The 27418-nt window shown below is 44.7% G+C and overlaps 1 long non-coding RNA gene across 2 annotated transcripts in view; it reads left to right on the forward strand.

Moving 5' to 3' along the window:
* LOC138686326 (uncharacterized) overlaps positions 1 to 27418 on the forward strand; it is an 81426-nt gene that overhangs the window by 19992 nt on the left and 34016 nt on the right. For both annotated transcript variants that reach the window (XR_011325659.1, XR_011325660.1), the window contains exon 4: positions 670 to 769. This is a non-coding gene — a long non-coding RNA (uncharacterized lncRNA). The remainder of the gene's footprint in view (positions 1 to 669; positions 770 to 27418) is intronic.

Genomic DNA, 27418 nt, shown 5'->3' on the forward strand with positions numbered 1-27418 from the left:
ATTGTTAAATTGAATGCTGAATTGAAATTAGTGATGCGAAACTTTTAAGTGTTTCCTAACTTAAGCCATTTTGGGTGCAAAAAAAAAAAAGAATCAAGCACGTCGCTATGTATTTTGGAATTTATCCTGGTTCAGTTAGGATAAGATCTTGAACCAGAAAGGTTAATTTTTTTAAATGAATGGTAAAAGTAAATTGCCTAATACAGTTTTTCTCTATACCCAGAAATTGCTTTTTTATCATTTTATTTGTAAGTATTCTTCTCAAAGGCACTTTACAAGTTGCCATTTGCTCTGAAAATTGACTTAAAAATAAATGTGAAGTTCTGTGTTTGTTGGATTGGAGAGATGAGATAATCCATTTCCATTTTAAGTTTCATTAGTGTTTGTAAAAGTTCTGTGGGATGAAGTAAGTTACAGCTGTGCCACTGATCCCTCGATTTATGACCTCCGTGTCACCCAAGCCCATCGACTATGCTCTTTTGATTTACACTTGGGATGAATAGTAAATTAATAAATGATGCACAAAACATAATTGAGTGCTGCTCACTCCCCTTAAGCTGTTTATTCTTCAGGCTAAGTGGAACAAGAAACAATAATGGTGTTGCAAAAGAGAAATCAATTACAGAGAGACATGTGAATTGACGGGAGAAGTTTGTCTCGTTTGTCCAGGAGACGGTGAGGAAGCGACGTCATCCTGGTCTGTGAGAATCTTTGTGGAGAATTTCTTCTGTGACTGGAAGCTGATGCTATAGGCAAACTTGGAGAATAAGTAAGTTGCAGTTATTTAACGCCAGTGCAATTTGCCATAGGAACAGCTCACTTAGAGGAGTAGTCGATCACTTGAAGTCACTAAATCAAATTGGGTGGATGTCTCTGCATTAATCAGCCAGAAATTATGGGCTTCATATGGAAATCACAGTTTGAAAATTGGTTATGTTATCTAGAAGGTCAGGCTAGATAGTCATTATAGTCTCTTTCTAGCTGTAAAATCAGCAAATCGGTAAATGCTTATTTTTGTCACAAATGTCAGTGGGTATGATTCCGAATGCACACAGGTTGCAGCTCTGAGGAGAAACCCCTTTGGTCAGGTTTCTCCCACTGCTAGATTTATCCCTAAACAGGTATATTACTTCACTAACAGTAATACTAGAGTATGATATAATAAAACAAGCATAAGCATTTATTTCTGAACATGATTATTCAACGTCATCAGGCTAAACCCAAACCCTATCAAACTGTGTTTCTCTACCAGGAATACCTTTCCTACATTTGTGGTATGAGAAGCAGCAACGTGTGCTTCCAGTGGAAGACACATAGTCACTCTAATGCCTGAGATGAAACATGTTCAGACCCTCAATATTTATGGAAGTGCTGAAATTTGATGTAAATTTTATAATTTGAACTGAGCTCTTATACAGACACAATGAAAAAGCACTCGTTCTTAGAAATTACAGAACTGTAATACTAGACCCACTGCTCACATTTGCCCGGCTAAAACAACCACAAAAAAATTAACTACCACACTGTAGTCTCTGATTTAGCTCAGATTTTTCTGTAATCCCATCCGAACAGTAAATATCTGATATTTCAGACTGAATGGTGTGGCATTAAATATTTATGTTGATGAAATAAGCACTGCAGATCTGTGCAGTTACCTGTCCTTTTTCTTAGAACTAGATTTTTAATACTGCATAATAATGGCAGGAAATGCCTCCATTGTTAAGGTGGCAAAATATAAATCAGAACCTTGACTGGAGCTCCTTGCGGGTGCCATGCTGAGGCTGTGCCCCGAGCCTGGGGATGGGCAGTGCCTGGCACTGCTCCTTCCCCAGGGATGCATTTTCACCCTCCCTCAGCCCACTTCTGATATAGCAATTTTTTCCTGGCTGCTAACTGTCATTAACGCATTTTCTACTTTGATTAGTTTCCCTGTTTTCATACATACAGTTACTTATGCTTCGGGTTTATTTTGCATAAATAATCTGTGTATCTGTGTCACTGTGGGAATATACCTGATGCGTGTTGGTGGCCACACTACAGACATCCTCCTTTAGGTCCCAGATCAAATATGTATTGTTATTAGTATTAACACCACTGTGTGTTCAGGTTATTTGCATGTAAGTAGCCTTTTCCCCCCTAAAACTAGTCTTTCTGCGTAGAATCGCAAATTTTTTAGCCATACATAATTTGATTAGAAAAATTTTTTAAAAAATAGAGATAAAATATTTTATAAAAGTCATATGTTAGACAAATGTTAAATATTTTACAAGCACATCAGCTGTGCCTGAAACTTCTTTGCTGTGCTTAGTTACCAGTTGAAGGTAATATCTGTAATTTATTGGAGAAAAAGCAATTGAAATACTCAGCATAAGATAAATGATCTTTTTAGCTGGAGTATAGAGTCCACAATTACAGTATGAACAGATTAGGAAAAATAACATTATATCATATCTCCTGTTCAGCATTTACAGAAATTCTGGGTATTTATTTAATATTTAAGTAGCCCATCTCCAAGAATGTTTTCATTGTTTGATGTGGTCGAGCAGTTCTCTGACATCTTTCATCATTCATCTAGATTATTTTTGTAGGCCTACAATATTTTAAAATTCTGTCTTTTTATCTGCTGAATATTTTTACCCAGGCATTTTGTTAAACTGCTAATGACACCCATGGGGCAATATGTTTAAATTAAACATACATTAATACCTGTTATAAAAAAAACCCAACAAAAAAAGTCTGACTACATATGTATAAAACCAAATACGAAGCTAAGCTATGCTGTTAAATAATAGATCAGGAGCAGAGCTGCCTTCCCGGTTTCTTTGGTGTAGGCGAGCTGTCTGGGAGGCAAGATGGGTTGGTCTGCTGGGGCCTGGGGAGCCGAGCTGGGGCTGGGGGACGCGCAGGTCCAGCGACTTTGGGTGCTCATGGAGGGGTTTTGCACGCCAGCGCCGCGAGGGCACGTCCAGCCGCGAGCCGGCCGCGCGGTCGGCCCCCCAACGCGGCACGGTTGCTGCAGCCTCACCGGTGCCTGCCCAGTCCTGGCATGGCTCTGCCGGGACCCAAGGACCATCAGGGCTGTAACCTGCACCCCAGCATCGTCCTCTCAGCTCTGCGGGGGCCTGCACCATTACCCCGCAGTCCTCCGTCTCCTCCGTTGCTCCCGGCCTCACTGGGACGTGACGGCGGCACCGCGAAGACGCAGCGGGTGCCCGTGTCCCCGCGTGTCTGACTGCGAGCATCGTTTTCCTCTGGTTTCATCCTGCGAGCTCTCCCTCTGCCTTGGTGGCGGGCCAGGATCGGGGCGAGCTGGCAGCGAGAGCGTGCGTGCCCGTCAGCGCGCGCACCTCCTCCTCAGACAGGAGCATCCTTTGCCGGCTGGCCCTGGGAGAATTGTTAGCCCACGAGACTCCTCCGCCCAAGCAGCAGCTCGGCCGATGGGGTCCTCAGGGCGGCGTGGGTCAGTCAGCTGGAGAGAACTGTGCAGGTTTATACAAGGACTTTCCGTAACGTGTTTCCTGGAAGTGAAGGGTTCGATGCCGCCTCTTGTCTTCCGCGGTGATTGCTTTCCCTCGCCGTGCTGCTCATGCGGTGTCAGTGCCGATGCCTGCCCTGCTGCAGGAGCCGCCTTCGCAACTTGTTGACAGAAAAGGAGGAGGTGGGCTTGCCTGAAATGGGCCCTTTTACCTGATCTCACCCACCTCATGCTGTGGGAGGGCCAGGAGGTCTCACCAAGGTTTCAGCTGCATCTGAAACAGTTATGGTGGCTGCAGCAAATGCACCTAGCTCTCAGGAGAATTTGTTGCTTTTGGAGGGGCAGGGATGCAGCTGGGTGAGCATCTCTGTTACCTCCTTATTTCTAACTTCACAGGTTGACCTGCCACTCATGTGAACTTGCAAATGAAATTAAATCCCACTGAGTAGCTTTATCTGTAAATATGAAGTTGCTTCGAACTTTACGAAGGACAGGCAAAGTTAATTTTCGGTGAAGAATAAACAGTTGTAACCTTAGGTCAGTTCTTTTAATCCCACAGTTTGATAGCGTAAGCCACTAAAACCTTTCCCCTGTGCATCCTGCACCAGGCCACCTTGGCATTTCAGGTCTTGCCATTAGCTCTGATCTCCTGGTGATGACAAAATGTCAGGTGCTGACGCCTCGGTGGGCAAGAGATGGCGATTGCAGCGGTTCCTGCTGGCAGCCGGACCGGGAGCAGCTCATGAGCTGCTGCCTGCGGCGTGGGAGAGTTTGCTGCCCTGGGGAGAAGAGGTTTGGGCAGTGATGTGGGTGTCCATGGACACGTCCACAGGACACCGTGTCGGGCTTGCTGCTTTTCAGCTGGCACTGAAGTGCTGCCCTGAAGAAGTGCAGGCTGTTATTTCAGTTTATTTGGCTGAGAAGCGCTGTTTGATGACACCAGTGCTGCCTGTGCATTTTCAGAGGAAGAGGGCACCCAGCGCAGAGGTCTGTTGGGGAGGGGACGATCCAGTTGGGTCAGTGCAGTCGGGGAGGAGGCCAGGGGTGGCTGCCTTCTCCTCTGGGTCAGACCCGCCGTCTCCTCCAGTGCAGCACGCTCATGTGAGATTTATGTGAGATTTTGCATTGTCCTTCACATTACCAGCGAAGGGACGGGGAATTGCAGCTTGCTAAGGACTGAGCTTCACAGAACCCTCCGTATTTGGAGAAAATTAATCACTGTACTTTGCTAGTTAATAGCTACTTGCTTGTGGCAGTTTTCTTGGTCATATTTTTCCTTCAATTGTTTGGACAATAGTTTGTTTTCATCTTGTCAGTAAATCAAGTTACCTGGTAATGATATTTTAAAGCTAAATCATGCCTAGTTTGTTCTAGCTGTCCAATGCTGCAAAGATAATCTCCTTCTTAAAGATTGTTAGGCCAAATGTTTGCCAAGACTCGGCTTTCATTAGTCCATATTCTTTCTCTACCTGTTGCTCTTCTTCAGCATAAGAGGATTTGTTCCTAAATGCTTGCTTTGAAATTCCCTTGCTGCTGGTCCTAACCTCTCTGTGTGTTGAGTTAACTGGTCAATGCTTTCCCACTGCGCACCCCACAGCTGAGACCCTCTTGGCATTTCTCCTGTTGGGCATCGCGAATACTTTGCCATTTACTGGTCTCGTGGTGCCCCTTCTACTGTTGTATTGGGCTGTATACTTAACATTCCTAGGTGCTGTCAAAACAAATTTTTCACTGATACTTTTACCTGAATAACCTCTGTAATCATCTGCCTGTGTTTACTCAGAAATGAATATTTAAGTGAAAGACTTCTTTTACTTCCCTTTGTACTTCTCCATCTTTGTACCTCATCCTCTATTGTTTCCTTCCCAAATTTATTTGAGAGATTATTCTATTTCTTCCCCAGTACTGTCCTTTAATGGATGTATTTAATTTGCATAGGAATCTGTAGACAGCTCTTAATTCTGTAAGCACTTTTTACTAACATAATACCTTGTGCTTTTTTTAATGATGTTTGCTTCTAGACCTTATTGTGACGTCTTCCCGGTCCTCCATATGTTCTCTAGTTCTAGGTAAATAGAACTTTTATCCACTTATCAAAAAAGCTGCATTGTCTTAATGGGCAAGGCCAGCTGGGCACTTCAGGTCTGGGCATCCTTCTAGCAGTGCGGGGTAGCTGAGGTGAGGCAGGCTCTACCCAGTGTATACCTGAGATATCCCCCGGCTGTCTCAAAAGGAATGGGAGTTATCTTACTGGGCAATTGCATCTGAGTGACGAGTGTCCTGTGCATCAGCTCTCATTTGTGTCACCACTCGTGCTTGGCCTGCTGTTGTATTGGCAGCTACAGCCTCTTCTGACCTGGAAAAAAACCCCAAAACAAAAAATGGAGAAACAGCTGTTTTTCACTGGTTCACTAATATGGTAATAACTGGAATTGCAGAAGAATAGTGTGAGTCTCCTGAGACACCAGTAAGTGCTTTAGAGACCAAAACTTAGGAATGCAGGTTAAGAGTGCTGGAGGTTTCACTTTTAAAGGACACTTGGGCTATGCCCTACCAAAACGTGCAGAAATAGTCATTGTTTATTTTCCCCTGTACTGTAAGCAATAGACCTGACAAGCGCTGCCCGAACATAGTGTGTTTTCTGCAGCTGAACGGCCGTCTTGTGAAGGGCACGTGCGTGGTTGGGGACGGGGCTGTGCCGACGGAGTGCTCTGGCCCCACGGGCTCGCTCCAGCTCCCGGGGAGCAGCGGGGCTCTCTCCCCTCGGCGTGGGCACTGCTTGCTCCCTGGGTTTGCTCCCTGTGCCTGGTGGGGAGCACACCAACGCTGACCGCTGGCGACAATGGGTAGGATGCCGGAGGGCAAGGACTAATCCTCTGCTGACTTGAAGAGCAGGGTGAGAAGCATCAGTCTGGGTGGGGAAGAGATTCAGTTGAGACTAATACCGAGCATCTAGCAGTGCGTTGAAACTGTTCTCCATGTTCTTTAAGAGAGTCAGCAGGCTGTAAGGAGTGTGGCCAGACAGTAACACATGAATACCACCTAATTCCTTCCTTACCAAAAGCTCAGATATGTATTCCAGCAAAAAAAATGTAATTTACCTATTCGTTCTCACCAGTGACAAGTAAAACTTGCAGAAGGTGCAGTAAGCCTCTGCAGTGAGTTTTGCTCCTAGTATGGGGCAAACAAACAGTTGAGGCATATGAGGTATTTTTTTTGTTTACCGTTTTAGCTTATTTTTCACTGTTTTAGATATAGTCTTGTATATATATGCTTAATGTTAAGGAACAGAGTTAAGCAGAGCAACTGTAGGGAAGTAAAGTTGATCCCTTCTCAAGGTTTTTGGGAAAAAAAAATTAAATTTTGCTTGATGAAGTTACACCTTCCAGTAGATGGCAGCATATATTCAATCTTTATTTAAAGAAAAAAAAAAAAAGAAAGTAAAATCTTTAGAAAGTGTGAAGGAAATGCTTACAGAAGTCCAAAATATATTCTTTACAATGTTGTTTACAAGTATCTATTTTTGATATAATCACTGAATATTTGATAACTATTGGTCCTAATGTTAATAAATCCTTTTAGAAATTGCTGTTGAGTTGCACACTGTAGGAGCTCAATAGAGAAAATTCAGTGAAGTGTGCAGTAAGTGTAAGAAAGTCTCTATTTCTGACTGTAGGGTATTTTTTGGCCCTGAAACACAAATGACAAAGGCAAGGGTGTGGGGCTGTTTTTTTCCCCACAGGAAAATGAAGGCCTATGACACATGCTTTAATCTAAAAGTAATACTGCAGTAAGGCTTTGATTCAAGTTCCCTAATATCAAACACACCTTGAGAAACTGTTTTTGTTTTTGTTTTTGTTTTTTTTTTTTTAATATAGCCCGTGTTGCAGTGCTATTTAAAACCAGCCAAGGATCCCACCTCTTGGGTTGTTGTACCAAGCACTGTGGATTACCTGCTGCGGGGAGATGCCGTGGCAGGCTGTGGCTCAGCCAAGGGTCTCACTTGTCTTGGCCCTGACCCGGAGGGACTCTGAGCAAGGCCAGCTCTCAGCGTCTGTGGGGGACTCTGACCCACAGAGGTCTAGCCTTGTAACTTCACACTTGCATGGAAATGAGGGGTTTTGTAGCAAAATCTTGTGTGCTTTGCATTCTCTAGGTATGCTACCTGAAAAGTGATGCTAATGCAGGAAGACGTGAATGATTATTTTGTACTGCTCTCGGCAGTGGTTTCAATATTCTTATTTTCTGTTTATTGCCAGCACTTTCTTTTTCCCTTTTCAATACTGTACTTTTTTTCTTTAATACATGACTTTTGTTTCTGTTACACTTACTTATTATAAATACATAATTCTGCTACTGGTTGCACTAATGTCTTTTGGGCACTTTTTTCCTTCAAAGATAGGGAAGGAAAGAGGAAAAGAAAAGAGTTTTTCTTCTGCTTTTGGGCCTGGTCAGTGATGCCCACAGAATGGGTGGATTTGCAACTTCTTTTATGAGAGGCTCCTTCAAAATACTATGCTCCATACTGCTACCTGTCAGTGACTCTGACTTTTGAGGCTACAGGAAAGTTACCTAGATACCAAGGTGTGTACTTGATTTTATGTAAGTCCATGCTGATAGAGGAGGTCACTTGCGTTGGACGGGGCATGGTTGTCCAACTACACCTGCTGGGTGTCCAGCATGTTGCTGACGGGAAGCTGCCGCCATGCTTACAGGCGACGGCACGGCTCTTGGAGCAAGGTCAGGCTTTGTCTGTCAAAATCCGATGTGTGTGAGTTCATCCCTGCCCTTCCCAGGTGTCCCAACACAAGTCCAGCCTGAGTTTGTCTTGCCAGGGCAATGGAAGCCAAGTGTGTGCAGCACCCCTCTTGTCAAGTGGTGCTTTTACATAAAGCCATATGTGATCTAACCATTAGAGAAACCACCTTGTTCTCCTGCGCTTTAGAGGGCTGCCTGCACCCGTTACTCCAAAATCCTTTGCCTTCCTGGACCCTGGAGACGTGCTTGCAGGGCATGTGAGAATGCTCAGATTTTGAGAGGATGGAGAAACAAGGCAGGTACAAATGGTTGTGTTGGCAGGATGCAATGGTTAGGGTTGATATACTGTGGCTGGTTAATACCTGGCCTGGGGAGTTAGAAGCAGCTTGTGTCTTTATTGTTTGTTTTTATTTTATAGCTTTTGGCAGATACCCAGAGAACTAGATGAGTCCCTTTTTTTGTTTTCTCCTGTTACAACACCCCCCCCCTCAACAGCCCTATGCTATGCACCACTGAGTATATAAACATAAAAAATAGCCTCTGACACAAAGCAGTGCTTCGTTTCTGCAGGAATGCTGTGTACTTCTCTTGTGAACCAGGGAAGTATTGTCAACCCCGTCTCATGAGCGGGGAGCGAAACCCCAGCGCATCCTGGCTCTTCTGCAAGCAGTAAATGGTTTCCCCTTAGAGATGACAGGGCTGTGCCGGCAGTGCTGGAGTTGGAGTAGCTTCCCAAGTCTCCAGCTGAACCGGGGGATTCATGTCCCCTGTTTGAGTCCAGTTTGTTATCCACAGCCATTTCCTCTGTGTATTTGTTATTGAATTGGGGAACACCTGGCAGACACAAATGACGAACTCTGCACAAGGGTGAGTGGTTTTAGGGGATATAACTGGCATTTCTCCATTCGTTTCCATGAACTCATGTTCATCCCTAAAATATTGGAGCTCCGTGAGCAGCACAGCTCAGATAAATCTCAACGTTTTCATGACATTTCTTAAAGAGTTACAAGTTTTCACTAGCACATAGACAGTAAATGGCTGCATTGTTGTTTTTTTTAAGAAGAGTCAAAGTGTTTACCCCAGCTGTGGTTTTAGAGGCTTTTGACTCTTCTGTATATTAAGCAGAGAATTCTGGTTTTCTATTTTTTTTTTTTTTTAAAATCCACTGATTGAATTCAAGACTACTAAAGCAGGACCTTCAGACCAAGAGACTTGACGGGGGGTGGCAGTGAACTGTGTCACTGAGTCGCCTGTTCCTTCCATGCTGGCTTCAAGCACAGACGGAGGGTGGGTACCACAGATGCTACCAAAGACCAGCCAATGAAGTTAACTTTTTTCATCTTCATCCATCCTCGGGTATGGCTCAGGGCAGGAGGCTTCCATCCTGACTGGAGGTGCTTTGAGAAATCTCATGTGTATATGAAACATACCAATGCACACCTAAACAAATATGTAATATATTATATATACATCCATGTATATAGGTACGCATACCTATGTGCACACACACACTAGCTGCCTTCCCCTGTTGTTTGAGGCCCCCCGATGGGATCCTGATGTCTCTCTCCTTGGAAGGAGACCCAAGCGTTCCAGTGTGTTCTGCCCACTTACCTCTGTATGAGCAGAACGAAACAAGTGCTCCATTACGGTGCAAAAAAGTCTGTGTTGAGCGATTTGGTGTGCCCACAGGCAGCGCAAATGTGCAGGACACGTGGTCTGGCTCCTGGCAACCCACACCGCCTTCCATGGCTGTTCACAATAGGGAGCAGCATGGAGCAATCCTCCTGAGGTGGGTGGAGTGCTAGATGATGCTCTTGCTCTTCTCCAGCTCTATTTTTCCCAAGAGTCTCTTAAAGATAAAGCTGTGAGGTGATTTTACATACCTATCTGTAGGGGATGTTGCCCTCGTGCTGTCAGGCCTCCTGCTGGCTGCCGGAGTCGGTTCGTAGCCGTTGGGCTTCTTCAGCCCATGGAGCCAGCATGCAGTGTACTGTATGTGACAGATAAGCCAGGTTCTTGCTGAACTCTTCTTGAGCAATTTCTCTAATGTATTAGGCATAAACAGTCTTTCTTTCAGAGTCAGGCATGCATGTCTCATTCTAATTATTTTTTTTCCCCTCTAACCCGTTTTTGTTGAAGTTGTTGCCACAAGCAGTGGTGATAATGTTCTCCTTGCATTGTTACTACAGAGAGGGGATCTGCTATAATTATTGCTTAAACTGAGTTTTTCTTCATTGAAAATGTTAAAATAGCTGTGGATGCATGATAATGGATTCATACATCTACCAAATATGTCATCTTCAGGCCAGGCAGAGATGCTCCTTCCGTGTCTCGGTCATCCTGCTGTCGTGGGTGTGCAGGACAGGACCTGGCTGCGCTGGGGATGCAGGCAGGAGAGGAGGCATGAGACACAGTGCGGGCGGGTGCTGCTGCATCAGCCACAGCAGCATGTGGAGTGCTGCATCCTCAGTGCGCACACAAAGAGCTGCAGTACTCATTGTCCTCTTGAGAGACAGTCTGATTCCTCAGGCATTGTTGTTAGCCAGTGGCAGGTAGCTTACCTATTCTTCTGTGCCCTTCCAGAAGGACGGCGTTTACACCACCAAAAAACATCTGAGAAAACGCTGCTCCAACAGTGCTGTCTGCTCAGTGGTTGAGCCATCACCCAGATAAAGCTGTCCCAGTGCTTGTGCTACTTGGCATAATGGGATCTAAAACTATGCTGGTTGCTTACAGTCACTGGACAGTTGTGTTCCAATGTTTTACAGGGCTACAGCTGAGCTCTGATGTACGTGAGATGTGTTCATCTCAGACCCAGCCTGACATGATGCTTTTGGGAGTGCTGTCAGCTTTCAAATGTGGTTTAGTATTGTCTGTTTTAAATACAACTATCCTTAAAGCTGGGTTAGCTCACTGCCAGCCTGGACAGGGCTTGCGTCAGCTTCCGTGCTAGCTTGTAATGCCGTGAGCAGTTATGGGTGTGAGGAGGGGCAGGCAGCTGAACGTGGGTGGCAGCAGCAGAGAGGAGAAGCTGATGCTGGAAAGTCAGTCAAATTGCTGCTTTGAGGAGGCTGCAGAAGGAAGACTTGAGCAAAGAGAGGCACAAAAGCCATGGACCAAACTGTCATTTGATGGCATTCATTTATCCTGGGGTTCTTGCTAGGTCCTTGAAAATCCATTTTTCTCCCTTCAGAGTCCCTTTGTTCCTGACTACAGAAAATGTTAAGAGACCTCTCTTTGGAAACTGAAGCACTGCCCGTTAATTGCCCCCAGAACTGCTGTGGAGCAATGCTACTCTTGCTCTCATCTTTGCTGCCTCAGCATAGGCAGCAGCAGCTTGCGAGCAGGAGGTAGCGTAGTTTTCTGTGCGTCTTCACGGGGTGCTGCTGTGGGGCCTTGGCTTTACCGCCCATTGCCATGGGCTCAGTGTGTCGGCTGCTCTGTGTCTGCAGCACAAGCCATGGTAGGATCCTTCTTCCTAGTTATTCACTACTTGGGGTGTTACGTGGTCACCCAGCCAACTAATGGGGTGATGTGGCTTATCTTTTTCTCTTTTAACTGGTTTCCAGTGTGCCCCAGTCACAGTTGAAGCCCACACCAGAAGGTCCTGTGCTTTTCCAACAAATCCAGGCAGGTGTTGAAGCTGTTGATATGCGACTTGCTGAGGTGCAGCCTGAGATGCAGCTCAGCAGCCTTCGTGGTATGTGAAGGCAATTCTGTAAGCATCTGGGGTTTAGGAGAATGACTCTATACATTCATTTCTGTAAACTGGGTTCCTGAGAAAATGAGATTTAAACAGTGGTATGCTCTATTTGTCTAGGTTTTTCCCAAAGGTCTTTGAAAGCTCTTGGCTAAGCCAAAGTAACATTGAAAGAAGGATGGAAATCTTTAAGATAATCAAACACTTGCTTTCAAAAACAGGTAGGAAGCTGGGTGGGTGGGAAATGACCTCAGCTCAGCCAAATGCCGATATGTTTATCTTCTGACGGAATTAGATCCTGAATGTGACCCAAATCCATGTACAGTCTCAGTCAAGCCCATTTCAAACTTTTTGGTGAGTCTCCTATTTATCTGAAAAAAAATTCGTCTTACCCTTGTGTGGCCAGCGGAGATCTGTCTGGTCTGTATCAGTGGCCACTGGGAAGACACATGGAAACACTTTCATGGCAGCTACTTTTCCCTTTAAAAAAAGAAAAAAGTTAAAAAATTTACAAATAATTCTCTCTTTTCCTAGCCCTGTCTTTAATAAAAGTCTAATGAAACCATGTCAAAATGGGTGAGTAACTGTTAGATGTATAATTAAACCTTCCTGTGTAATATGGGGCACTGCAAGATCAAATGAATTATGAGATTTCCCTTCTGGATATATTACCTTACTGAAAGCTGTCAATATTTTTTAACAAGAAAGACTGAAAGGATGTGGGTATTTCAAAGAATGGGAAAGCTGTAAGCTATGTAGCTGTCTAAAACTAGCTCAGAAAGGAAAAAAGTGTAGTCTGTAAAGAAATATTATTGGTTGTATTGACACCTGAGACCAGGCGATGCCTTTAGCTGACTGGATACAGTATATCTTAAGTGTTGTGTTGTTGTTCTGAGCCCTTTGTTTACAAGTTCATTGCCAAGATTTAGTCCTGTAATGGTTTCTGGTTGTTAAAAAGATGAAGAATGTGATCGATGGCATTTTAGATGCAAACAATGGATGCTTGATTTTGTCCTCTTTATCACATCCTTACGGGAAGAAGAAATAGGTATGAGGAGCCCTTCACAGCTGGGGAAGGAAATGAGGCTCTGGGAAGACTTTTGAATGCTGCTCTGAACAGATTCCAGATGCTGCAAAAGAGCAAAGCAGCTTCTAAAGTGCAGGGAAAAATAAATATTTTTAAAGGATTTCAGCATATTTAACATAAAATGTGTTGATTTATAAGAGTCTAATTATTACAATCATTAAAAGACCATGATTACCATTAAAAGGCTATTATCAGAAATGAAATGCTAAAAACAAATGGTATATATTAAATAGGATCATACATATTTCATAGAACATATTATACTGCAAAATAAGTTGTCATGTAGCCATGGCAATGACTTTTAAGTTACACTTTTTGATGCCTTAATGCACTGCTCTGCATGTTTTAGTGTCACGCCTCTGAACATGCCCAGCACTCAAAAGCTCCAACTGAGAATGAATATAAAGGGGCAATTATACACCCAACCGGTCACTTGCATATATAAATACTGTTTACTGGCCCGGGACACGTCCCTCGCAGTTGCGGGTGTTTAAACAGAAGCTGGCAGATGTGGGCGATCTGGCCATTTTTTGTCTCCGAGGACCTCGGTGGAAGCAGCTGGTGGCAGCTTAGCTCTGCCGGCCCCACTGTGGTCCCGGGTGCTCGTCCCTGCCACCGGGTGCTCGTCCCTGCCACTGGGTGCTTGTCCCTGCCGCCGGGTGCTCATCCCTGCCGGACGGTCCCCTTGCCTCCCTGGGGCCGGGCTGGCTGCCCTGCCGTGCCTCCCTGCCGGGGGACGCTGCCCTGCCCGCAGCACTGCGGCTCCAGGTTCCCCTGGCTGGGCTCTGGAGAGCCCGGCCGTGACATGGCTAGCTGCGCAGCACAGCTGCGAAAAAAGAGTTCATTTTCTTGGTCGTTAGTATGCAATGATTTGGTGCCTCATAAGCTTAACTTTCAATATCGCGTTTTCCATGGAGTTCCCGGTACAAGGCATTTAAGCTTCAGATGTACATGCCTGGATCTCACAAACCACAGGCAAATGTATTTATGAGGACCTAGATTGTCTGCACTTCTAAATGCCCCCTAACTAAGAAAGTTTTCAGAATGCAATTAAAATGCAAAGGCCAATATTGATGTCTCAATTAAATTGAAGGCCAGGATAGGTAGGAATGGTTTTATTGTAGGCAATGGGACTACTCCTGATCGTCTTTGTTCTGAATTGGACATCTGGCTGCAACAACTTTTTTTAAAAAAAAAAGGGGGTTCTGAAATACATTCGTGCATTTAAAGTTCATAATGTTTTTATAGATATCCTTCTCCTTTTTCATTTTATGTCCGTCTCCTTTTATTTTGAGTGTTGTCTTTGATTTTTGTGTCAAAGAGCTGATAGGTACAGCATGTCTGATAAGATCCAACTGAGATTAAAATAAATTCTGTTTTGTGGTACAGAAGAGAACAGTTTTTACATATCAGATCTCATAAAAGCAGGAGAGATGTATGTGTGGTGGGTGCTGAACTCTCATTTACCCTCTCATTATATCCCCTGGAACAGAAGCCCGTGCTCGGTCCTGACGCTGCAGAAGCCATTGGAAGGCTTTTATTACAGCGTTTAAACACCGAGCTGTTTCTTCTGTCACAAACGCTTCCCCGACGCTGAGGAGTCAGAGATGTAATTATCCATGTGAAGTTCTTGCCGACGGTGTGGAATTCCTTGTGAAGAACCTCTCCTCTGTCACATCAAGTTTGTTTTGCTGTCTGGGCTTTTCCCATTTCCCCTTCAGCCGGGGCCTGTATTTGAGCTCCTGTGGCGTGGCTGCTGCCAGTGGAGAGAGACCGGCGGGTGTGAGCGGACGGTGTCCTCGAGAGGAGGCCTCCAGGGCGAGGAACTGTCACCGAAATACACCCTGGAAAATGTCCGTGTGTCTGGCCCAGGAGACAGCTCGGAAAACAAACCCTGGAGGCAGAGTTGCATAGACCTGGCTGCATCAAGTAGGGCAGCTTCTTGTTTCTTTCTTAATATTTCAACACAATGCATTGTGATCTTCTCTTTTTATGGGTATGGCATGCTCTCTTTCTGCGCTTGTTTGGCTTTTAAAGAGGCATTGTAGGAAAATATCCCAGATTGTGCCTTCATTCTTCAGTTACACATTAATTAGTATGTTCAAGGCCAGGCTTTATGTCCTCACCTGTCTGGGGATTAAAGTACGTCCATCCAAGGATGCCCCCACAGGCCTCTCTCCTGCAAGGCTGGGGAGAAGGGGCTGGACAAGGCGGGGGGGAGGCTGGTCCGGGCAGGAGGAGGTGGGCAGCGGGAGGAGACCCACCTGTGTAATTAGCAAAAGAAAAGCAAATTGGAGTGAGTCACGGGAGAGCTTTGAATACTTCGGTTACCCGAGTAATGTTTTCTCAGTTCACTTCAGGAATGCTTTTCTTTCGTGGATCAGTGTAAATACTGTAGCTTCAATAGGAGAAGAATTGGGAATCCTGTCCGTTTTAAAGGGACAAAATTTCTTGTCCTATGTATAACATAATACCTGGTTAGATTTTGATTATTGAGCTGAAAGAAAGGGGGGAGAGAAGTGCAGTTTTGTGAAATGCAGCTCTGTTTACGTTAATCCATGAAAACATTCAACATGACACATACCACTTGTTTTGTTGTTGTCGGTCTTCAAGCTCCTTCTTTCTCCCCCCCCTTCAGTTTCTCGATCAAAAGTATTTTTCTTCAAATTCCGAAAGAATAAGGATTTCCACAGCATCTCTTAACTCATTCTTCAAAGTAGTAGGTTCAGAGGATTATTTTCCCCCATTCTTTCCCCCCAACTCCACTGCTGGTGACTTGCGTGTTGCCGTCACACTGGTGTTAGCGAGTGGCCAGGCCTGCAGAGCCACGAGCTGGCACAGAGCAGTGAACCCCACATCCACCCCCGAGCACTTCGGGGCGAGCTCCCGCCTGACCCAGCACTTAGGATGGGGATGTGAGCCTGGAGGAACACCGGGCGTCATCCAAGATCACCCCTTGAGGGCTGCATTCACGTGTCCTAGCTGTTGTTAGACAGCATGCTCTTCCAGGCAGAGAAGAGAGAAAAGAAGAGAAAAGCCACTGAAATCTGCCTACTCTTCATTTAGCTTCTGTGTATAACACAGACTGTGGTCATTAGCTCAGGATTACCAGATCTAAGCCTCAGAGTATGGAGAAAGCAGTGTTTCCAAGTGTGTGAGTGCACGTGCGGGAGGAGTTCAAGTGGGAGCTAAGCTAAAGGTGAAGAAAGTTATTTTGGTTCATTTTTGTTGTTAGCTTTGCTTTGGTTGCAGGCTTTTTGATGACTGTGGGTGAAACAGTGTTATGCCACTGCAGCGGTCCTAGCGTCTGCCTGCACCCAAACGGCACTCCCTATGCATGGGGCAATATTGCAATCATGTCATCATTACCACCATCAGAGTGCCTTAAACAACCTTCAAGGTGACACCTAGTCACTCAGAAATTACACAGATGTGTTAGATAGTGACATTCATGTCATCCTGACACAATGGTGACATTAGCATCTAATTATCTTGTAGTCAATTTAACATCAGTCATATCCTGTATATCATGTATCGTACCACCTTGACTTACTGATTCTCCCGGGGACATTAAATAAGTTCAGATCACCAAGAATTCAGGTGATCAAGGAAGCGTTCAATAAATTCGATAGGCATTGTGGCGCTGAACTGTGTTTTGAACGACAGGGCGATTTGCTGCTGTAAGGCCTGGATAAACAGCGATGCACATAATGGTGAAAGTGAATGGAAAGGAAAATGAGAAGCTTGGACTCAGAAAACCAGACAGGAATAGCATTATGGCTGTCTGGCTTCCAGAGCCACCCAGCTCGCTGGGACGTGTTGTCTGCTGGACGTGGCAGCAGCCCTGCTAGCACAGGGCCGAGGAACGGGTGTGCAGGCAGCATGACAGAAACCCCAGCTTTGCTGGGATGACGATCCTAGTGATTAGCCCAGTGCAACTATAGCTCACCCAACTTAAATTTGTTAAGCTTCTTCCTATTGTTAGGGCTTCACTAATTTCTCATTAGCACCAGCTGCAGCCAGGGTTGTCAGGGCATTATTGTGTGAGATGGTGAAACTTAGTTTGGATGAGCAGAGGACAGGGTGATCATTACTGTCATTACTGAAGACTGATCATTTCATCCAGACATCTGAGCCATCACCGAGGTTGGTCAAGTAATAGGAGGAAACAGTGAGTAATGTATTCCTCAGAAATTCCAATGTGAGATAAACAATCTGCATTAAATGATTCAGCCAGTTATGCAGTCCTGAAGTCTTCAAATTCTGCTCTCATGTGAGATGCTCATTGTCCCCAAAAGAGTGAATTTTATTGAATAATATCAAACTCTTCTGTAAGAGCATGCACATTACTCCAAAACAATACCACTATTCTTACTAATAAGCGCTCCTGAAGAACAACTGTGATGTTAGGGTTCTGGGAGTCTAGCCACCAGAATGTTTTCCTCTATTTAATTAGATAACAGTCAACATATTTCAGAAATAATGTCTCTCCCTCAAGAACCATTTGTTTTAAGTGTCAAGTTTTCTGTTTCTCAATTACCCTTTTTTCAGGAAGCATTTCTGATTTTGATTGATCTTCAGTTGTTATTAATGCCTTCCTGGCTGTTTTATCCAGAGATGAGAACTATAAATTTGTATCTCTGAATGTAATCATACCTGTATTACAGGCTCATCACAGAAAATAAAACAAAAAATGAATGCATCTTTACATCTCAGTATTATTCAAATGAGTTCTTATTTTTCTCTTTTTATGGGTGACCTGGTTTGGGGATAGTTTTATGCATGTTTATTGTGTAGGTAATCACACCTAAATATTATCTTCTTGCTTAGCACTTAAGGTCATTTAAGGTAATTGCAAAACTTAGTTTTAATGACATGGTTAGTAATGAATTGCATTGGCTACCCAGAGCAGTTGTCCTAATGTTATCAGTCAGCTGCTTAGATACTCACAAGGGAAATCTTATCGTTATTCACAGAGACAGAGAAACAAACATTAAATTTAATTGCACTACCGAGCACCAGAGTCATAATCTTTATATGACAGTTAATGCTTTCATTACTTATCAATTCACTTATTATGTTACTCTTTCAAAAAGCTAAGCATCTAACAAATAGAAGTAGATCTTTCTCTTCTACATATGTAAAGACAGATAAATGACAGAGTATGTTTGAATAAGTATACTGAATAATTTTATTTTATATGAATAATTTTACTAACTCTTGATGGCATCTTTATATATCTTGCTAAATACATTTCCCTTTCAAATTTAGAAAAAAGTTTTCATCCAGTTTATGTAGGCCTTATTTCAGCAAAGCCTGCAGTACCTCATTAGACTTAGGCAGTTCCTAAAGCACACCCCTTTTCAGAAGCATCCTTAGGCACAGACCTAATTCGTACAGCTGGGATTCACAGTGTGTCGACTCTGATCCAGCAGGATTCCTACATGCACAATTAACATTACGTACATGAGCAATCCTGTGTATGTCGACAGTGTTTCTACATGTCAAAAATTAGTCGTGTCCTTTAGTACCCTCCTGATTGTTTTCCTTCAATGCACTTTACCTATTTAAATATTTGGAGGAATAAAGTCTATAAGAGAATCAAAGAACAGCAAGAAAGTCCCAAAGTCATATTGAAATTTTGATGCTACTTTAATGAGTTTTATGAAGTTTTTGCACGCAGTTGTTTTATGTAGAACCAAGCTGTAGTGGCCATTCCAAGCTAGTGTTATCAAAGAGCTGCTGATAACCGATTTCAAACTATATCTGATAATAAAAACATAGCCCCTGATTGATCAGTCTGTATGGACACCTAGAAGGAGCTAGTGGAGTGCACGCTGTGAAGCCTGCTACTTGGTGTTTATAAGCCACGCGTTACTGCTGCGGTGTAGTTGTGGTAGTTGCCTTCAATGCAATCTAGCTTCTTGCTGAGGAAATAACACAGAGTCCTTGAAAATTTCTGTTTGTTATCTGGAAAGAAATTAGATTTGGCCATATTTTCTACTACCCATTCAGATATGCATGATTGATAGAGGCAAATACAAACAAAAAAAATACAGCATCTTATCAAGTTGCCTGCCCAGTGCTAAGGGACGTAGGTAACCACTGAGCCTCTCTGTTTCATGCTGGCACCAGAAGAGCTATAGCTATAATTTCGCCTTTAATTAAAACTAGGGGTTGTTTAATTTGTTGCCTGCAATGGTATTGGAGAATGTATCCAACAGCAGGCACAGTACATGCCAACTTTTTTCCGATTCAGTAATTCTTGCTATGCACCTCTACTTAAGCTCGAAAACCAAAACTCTTCAGCAGTCTAAGTCTTTAGCTTATTTTTAAATGATTATAGTGCTGGTAATAAAGCTTTCATGTGGAGTAAGGAGATGAACATTAAAATAGTCAGGTTAAGTGGCACAATAATTGAACCTGCTAACAAATGGGGGGAAGCCCTTTTTGTAATAATTTCTTTGCTTTGCATAATATTTGAGTCTAAAGCAAACAGGTTTTTTTTCAGTGTGCTGTTGATGTGTGTATACTTGATGTGCCATGTTAATAAAGCACATGAAAATTGAATAATCGGCAGGTTGTCCTCTTAACACACAGGCTTGCCATTACCCAGAGTGCGCACAGCAAATGAAGAGTTCAATAATTCATAAACAGTGCTTTGTGCCTGGCAGAATTGAGGAAGTAAGGGTAATCCTGCCTTATAATGCAAGATCACCCTGAAGTAAAGCCCTTTAGGAAGAGCAAACCTTAATAAACAAAAACTGTCTGGAGCCACTGATCTTTTTGTTTCAGACAGACAGCTCCGCTGTTAGTACATTCCAGACTCGTTTGATCGTTATGGTTTGCATCGCTCTCTTCAGGCCCAGCACCCTCCCAGCGTTCCAAGATTTTGTTCCTACATTCACTTTCGCTGTGCTCCTGCTGCCGCTTTGCCGGCACTGGGTGATCTGGTCCCTGGCGCTAATGAGCCCGCACAGACAATGGCTCTCTAACTAACTATGTCTGCCTGTTCATCTGCTCCTTGTGGCCCTCGGTCCAGGGTACCACAGTGCATTCAGAGAGGTGACGCGCTGTTTTGAGGATGGCTGAGAGTCACTCCCCCAGGAGCAGCAGTGCAGCTCAGGATGGATCCCCACGGGGATGCAGCTTCCTCAGGCTGCCGGCTGCCCTCTGCCTGGGGAGCCGGTGCCACCCTACCTCTTGTCCTTCTGCCGTGCTGTCACCATCAGGACCCTGCTCCAAAACACAGTGTGGCCGCGTTGTCATTTCCCCATCTGATTTATGTTTCTGTGCATTATCTAGCAGCGTAGCTACCTCTCGGCATCTCTGCGTTGCTGTTTCCGTCCTCCCCATTACTGTCTGCAGATGCTGAAATGCACAAACAACTTAGTAAAATCACTCTCTTAGTGCAGGATCCAATGTGTTTCTGTCATTTTTAATACAGCACCCAATTTACAATCTTCAGCACACTTACGAAGCAGTAAAACGATAACAAATTACCAACCTCATTTATTTTGTTGCATAGTTTGTTTTGTAATTATCGAAGGATGGTGGCTGCTGACTGGCAGGGCTGGCTCTTGGGCTGCGTTGGGTGTGTGTCTGTCTCGGGAGCGGTGAATGCTCCCGACGTGGCGTTGGGTGTTCGGTCACCCACGGAGGAAGGCCGGCAAAGCCATTCGAACGTCGCTGGTTGGAAGGAGGGCTGGCCGTGCCGTTTCGTTTCGTGTTGCTTCGGGCGAATCACCCCTCGATCGTGACTGAAGCCACGACTGGAAGGCCTGGGGCCCCGGGTGGCTCTGGCCGGAGCGATGGCTCTGCAGCGCTGGGCAGCCCCAGTGGCTCTGGTGGCCCGGCCCCCGTGGTTGCCGGCCCTCAGCGGCGATGGCCAGTGCTCCGGCAGCCCCTCGGGGGTGTGGAGGAACCGGCGCCTTGCCTTCGTCCCTCTCCTGGGCGGCACGGAGCGGCCTGGGACCCGTCATGGCTCTGCCCGGCGCCCTCGGCTTTCCCTCAGCCTGCAGCAATGCCGCGGCCGGGCCCCGAGCAGCCGTAGATGGTGTATGATTCTTCCTACCAAAATGGCGCTCAGTGCTACTGAGGCAGCGTGACTTCCCGGCGCTGTACTTTGTGCATTGACTTTTAATCTACGGGATTTAAATGTGCCTCTTAATTGTGCGTAAGATTGATGAATGCAGTGTTAAATTGCACGTCTGGGAGGGTTTTTTAAAATAACAAAATGTAAATTGCCAAGCTTTTCTGAAGTTTACAAAATACTTATCTATAGGTCTATCAGTTTGCTACCAAAAGCCAGCCAGGCTTGTGGTACTAATCATCTGTCTGGGTGGCATACTGAGGGGAAAATGTCCAAATTAACAGTTAACGTAGATTACTTAATGCATAAACTTTCCTAGGCAGAACTAATGTGGCTTTTCTTTGACTTAGTCAGCCATTTTTCAGTCTCTGTTTCAGGGAGCCCTGGGGTTTGCTTGAAAAGCGAATCTGGCAGAAGCATGTTGTCCAGAGCTGTGCACTGCTCCACGGTGGTCTGCAGCATCTCCCTCCGACAGTTCTGCAAATCCTAGGAACCCTAAAAGCTGCCAGTTTATTGTAATATAGTTTGTAAGAGAATTAAGTTTAAGACAATCAGGGGAATTTTCCTTCTGAATAAGAGTCCACACAAACATACAATGACATTTAAGTAATCTGCTCTAGGTTCACAACTCTTGTTAATTTAGATTAGCTTCTGCCAAGCGCCTTCTTGAAGATGAGCATGTTGGTGTGGGGAGGCATTGAGTTTGCTTGTGTTTTGTCCACAGGGCATTTGTTACCAGGATGAAGTTTCCACCACTTAATAGGACTATTGGAAATATTTCTGCATGTCTGATTGTGGTGCTCGTGTTCCCCTCTCTTCATGGCTTTGCCTTTTCAGACCAGGTGGCTGCTGGAGGCGGAGGTCTCCATTGTGGTATTGCTTTCCGCACCAGCAGGTGCCTATTAAACAAACGCCCAGCACAGGGGAACTGGTTGGACCCTGCTGCCTCCAGTGCCCCAACACCCTCATCTACTCACCGACTCGCTGGGTTCATAACGCCATGCTTACAGACTGAGAGGAGTATCGCCCTTCCCCAGGACATGGTGCCGAAAGTGGGGCTGCAGACTCCGTGCCCATGGTGGAGGATGGGTCACTCCGAGCAGGTGAAGCAGGAGCTCAGGGGCACACCGAGCTGCCCTGCGGAGGTCCCACCTCTCTGGCCGAGGCACGTTGCATGAAAGCTGAAGGGAGCCTGTGTCAGCAGCCCCCGGGAGCGGCAGGTACCAGGGCAGACGGGGAAGTCCAGCCTGCCAGTCAAATGAGAAATGCATAAGGAAAAACGTCACACATCTCATTTTTAACTGTCATTTTTTTTTAATGACTGTTACTATTGGATTCTTCAGCAAAATGCCTCTCCAGGCTTAATGAAATTTGCAGCCTGCCCATGATTTAAGCCTGGTTTGTAAGTGACGCTAAAGGTGATGTAGTTAAACAGTTGCCACATCCTGTATAATGCCACTGATAACTGAGACTGTAAAAGAAAATACAAGCAATATCTGCATTAATCAGCAAATGAATTTGCTCTGCCTGTGCTAATATTGATTTTTTTCCTTCACTTTTTGCAAATCCTGGCTAATGAATTTCCTGGCAAGAGTGCTTGCCAAAGAAGAAAGTTTTGGTCAAATGTTGTAAAATTTTGATGGCATATAAAGTGAGGGTTTAGATCCCAGAGTGTATTTGCTAGAACCCAATTGTGGAGTTCATCTTGCCAAGAAAAATATGAAATATTATCTGACTTGCTTGCAAACAGGCAGCAGACAAAATTACTTCCAGGATGTATTCAGTGAATGGCTTAAAACTCCATAAAAGAGAACTGCGGTCTCTGAGGCAAAGGCTGTTGAATAGTTAGAACAGTTACTTGCTATATTTTATTTACCTAACTCCCAGTGCACATTGCAACCTCTTAGAATTTCAGAACTGAACATATCTCAGGAGCTTCTGCTGTAATACTCAGTGCTTAAAGTCAAGCTAAAAGAAAACCTTGTTTAATTATAGCAGTGTTAAGGCCCATCTCCTCCATGGCTGAGTGACTAGAAGGCGATGTGATCGATGCGTGTCCAACAGGGATGTATCAGCTAGTTGGTTACCCATACATCTCCTCCCTCCCTAAAAGGTCCTAGCGATAGTCATTGTAACTCTTGTCTCTCCACTGGCTAGGAGCAGCAGGAATAGGAGGCTTTAGTCTAGGTGTCTAGCACTTTTCAACAGCACCTCTCAAGCACTGTACAGAGAAGGCTAGTGGTGTTAGCCCCATCATTTCCAGATGGGAAAATGAAGCAACAGAGCTTGTGGCTAGAGGCAGACATGGTCAGGATCTGAATGAGCCTCTGTTGTGTTTGATGTCATTGGAGTTATTTTAATTTTAAGCTAATTTTGTCTATTGTCAGACTCAATATCATCAGTGTCACTACCACGCCTATCTGCAGCAAGGCCATCGCTGCTGCTGACACTGTGGTCATGGTGTCACTGCTGATAATTTAAGTCTGACATTAGAAAGATTAATTTACTATGAAAATGACCCTCGAGAGACTAGTTCAGACACAAGATGAATCATATTTGAAAAATTGGATGTCTCCTTGTTTCAGAAGTTCTAATTAACTTTTTTAACCATCAAAAGTAGTGGATACAGATACATCCTGGCTGCCAACAATCAAATATTTGTGCAAATCTTTTCCTGCTCTTTGTGAGCTCATGTCAGATACTCGGTCTGACCAAGTGCTCGTAGTTGCTTGTGGTGCAAGATGGATTAGAATCAGAAGAAAGAGTAAGGTTTTTGCATAGGCCTTGCTAGCACAGGAGTGTTTATCACATCTGAAGATGTCAATGCTCAGTGTAGGCTGTCTCCAGCCAGAGGTCTATGAAGCAGCTTCCTTCTGAAAAACATTTGCACAGTGCCCCTGTTATAGCGGGTGGTGATATGGACAATTAAGAGTAGAAAACTTATAAAATATTGGTTTAGAAGTGCACTATTACGAGAATCGCCAGCTCTGCACAACCCTCCAAAGGTGTACATGCACTGGCTGATTACCAGAGACTCTGTTTGGGATGTGTGAGTCTGGAGAACAGGAGAAATTAAACCAAACTTAATGTTTTAAATCTGAAACTTGCTAACTTTTCTGGTAACTTACCTGCTTTTCTTTTTTTCTGATGTTATTCTCATTTTCCTCACTGTTTCTCCTGATGACACCTTTCATCCAATATTCTATAAAAGATGATAATACAAAACTCTCAAGACACGGAGGCTATGATAAGACCCAACAGCAACTCTAACTAGGGAATTTCTGCCACTTAAGTATTTTTGTCTTACTATTTTGACCTGTTTTATATGCCCTAGCAGCTTCTTACTTTAGGAAATTCTGTGTCTCAGCTGTTCAGAAAAAGCTGGGATATCTCTGAGATATGTTCAAGGTGAGCTAATACGCCTGCTTGCACATGAAAGGTGTAGGAAGAGGAGAAAGAGGATATGACACAACCAGCAGCATGAATTCAGTCTAGTAGTCTGCTAGCAGTAGATCAAAAGAAAAGAAAGAGTATTTCCCTCTTTTATTTTCTTGACTCGTGTTTGTGAAGTGGGGTCATGCAATGCCTGCAAAACACCGTTCCTTACATATTTTCAGTCTGAGACTTTGGGTGCTCAAAGCACTTCTGCAGCAGACCTCCAGGGTTTGGTCTGCTTTTCTCTGCAGAAAGCCACATGTCTGCATTCTTGGCTCAGTGCTGTTAACTGTCCAAACCATCATCTGAACATTAATAATGGATTCTGAGCAAGCTCTCTAGAGCAGTGATATAACTGTAAAACCCCCCCATATTTCCCATGCACTTTCCTCTCTCTGTTCTCCCAGGATCAAAAAGCACGAGCTCAGCTCAGTGCAATTGGAGTGCCAGCCCGAAGGCGTGTTTATGCAAGGCTGCTGAGGATTTTTCTAATGTGGATTGCTGAGTTTGGTTTGTAAGAGCTGAGGTTGGTTTTGCAAATCCACTTGTCCTCTGTGAATTGCCGTATTTGTTGAGGTAAGACAATAATTGAAAACAGTAATTTCTAGGTTCATGTGCCAAGGTGCTAGAAGCAGGTTCCTTTCATTGGAATGTGAAATGCGTTGTTTGAGAAGGACCACTGGGATGGGTCTGTGCCTGGCCAGTATAACTAGTGTCTCTGCTGCTGAGTTACTCAAGGATATACAATTAAAGGAAGCTCTGAGTGTGCTCTCACCAGGACTGCTCTCCCCGCCTCGCCTTGGTCCTGCTGCACAGCTGCAGTTCAGACTTGAGGCTCCTGCTCTTTCTCACATCTGTGCTAATCAGCAAGGTACTACTCCTGCCAGCGCTGTCAGCCGTGCCTGCAAACTGGCCTCTCCCTGCTGGTTCTGGGGCACCGGTGGGATTTTTGTTTCATTTCATATGTAAAAGCTCTGTCTTGAATGTATATGGTTGAAAGCTTCCTGATGGCTCTTGCTTGGAAACTTGGCACTGATGAAGTTGGAGGACAGACAACTCATGCATTAGATTTCGTAGAACAGCTTTCTTGTTTGAAAAGGAAAAAAAACCCCCAAACCTACATTCACAAAAAAGCATTTGGTAGCATGTGTCAAATCCATCTGCACATGTAAAACATGAAAGGGAGGTGAAAACTGTTATTAAAATGTAAATGCCAAAATTCTGTAGTAGATGGGAGATTCAAATGACCTTGTTTCAGCAATAACCAAGCATAGGATTCCCAATTTATTGGTCTATGTGTACAATAAATACATCTCATTCAGCATCTCTGGCCGATGTTTGTGGGCCACCCTGTGCACAGTGCCTGGGCTACTCACATCCACTGCTCCAAAACCAGACTGTGGGCTGGCAGCCAAGAGATGTCAGTGACCTTCCAAGTTCATTTGCTTGTATTCACTAAAGCAACTCAATTTTGAATGCAGCTTTTCCCTGGCCATCTTCTGTGGAATTTTATCTGAGCTTTTGTATGGGTGTGTTAAACAAAAGCAGACACTTCTTGTCAGTGAGAGGCATTATTTAAAAGATGACAGGCTCCTAAAGATGCAGTTAGGTGCCCACTAGGATTTTCTGAGGGCTTATTTGTTCTGGAAATATGCCTAATTCATACTAGTATCAGTATTTTCATCAACTTCAATTTCAGCTGGGCATCTAGGTAGTTTGGAAGGCTGAGTGGTTATGAGCATGCATTTATACCCCAAACTCCTCAGAAGTCAGGCCTTTCACTATTGCCATGACGGATGACAGCGGTAAGTTGCCGAGTGGATGGTTTATCTCCCAGTGGCTGCTGAGCCTCGTCCGGCTGCACGGGCCGGCTCTGCCCACCACGTTCAGAGCTCGGAAAGAGGGCAGCGCTGCAGCGGCAGGGGAATGCGAGCTGTCGGGCGCCTGGCACTCGGTGAGGTCTGGAGAAGTTCCTCCTGGGCTGGGGAATGTCATTTGCGTTGCTATCTGCTAGACCGAGAAGCTGTTGTAGAAGGTCTTTGATCTTGGCGCCCTTTTAAATTTCTTACTGCCAAAATAGCTTCTGCCTGTGGGGAGTGCGGGAACCAGGCACCATACAGCAATAGCAATGCGAGCACTTGGAGCAAAGATATTAGTGGACAATGTAATAAGTGAGCGAGCAAATGAATACCTCGGGCCATTTATCATGAGCCAGATACGCAGGCAGAGCTCTCTGCAGCTCTGTTAAAGAGAAAAATAGCTCCATGACAACTTGTCTATCAGTGTCAAGGAGACTCTCTAATTTACTGACGTCCGGAGATAGCTGCCTCTGGGGGAAGGAAGACCATGGTTATCTACTCGGGCACCAGCCAATACGCAGAGCATGCTGTGCGCTATATTGAACGGTGCTGGTAGCGCTGAGATGGAGGAAGAGCCTTGCCTGGTACATGCAGTGCTGAACATACCTTTCTCGAAAATTACTCTGGAGATCTGCCCAGATGGTGTACTACATCTATTTCTCCAATGTACCAATTAGCATTTAAGCAGGCAATGTGGATGGTTACTAGCACTTTCTCAGTGGGTCTAGTATTGGGATTTTACTACTTTCCTTTAAAAAAATTATTGGCTGCTACTAGCTAGCTGGCAAGCGCAAACTCCGGCACCTGTGTTGCTAGATGCTGCCTGAGCGAGGAGCAGCACGGGTGACTGCTGGGCCATCTGCAGTGTGTCACACGCCGTTTGCACCGCTGCGGTGGAGAGGGAAGGATCACCTGGAGACAGGGAGCGTAGCGATGGTGACCCTGAGATGCAGTTCCCCACCCCTGGCGTTTTTAAGGCTCCACACCTCGACGTCTCTCTTCGGCTCTGACC

This window comes from Haliaeetus albicilla, chromosome 8 (genome assembly GCF_947461875.1).
Source record: "Haliaeetus albicilla chromosome 8, bHalAlb1.1, whole genome shotgun sequence".
Classification (NCBI taxonomy): domain Eukaryota; kingdom Metazoa; phylum Chordata; class Aves; order Accipitriformes; family Accipitridae; genus Haliaeetus; species Haliaeetus albicilla.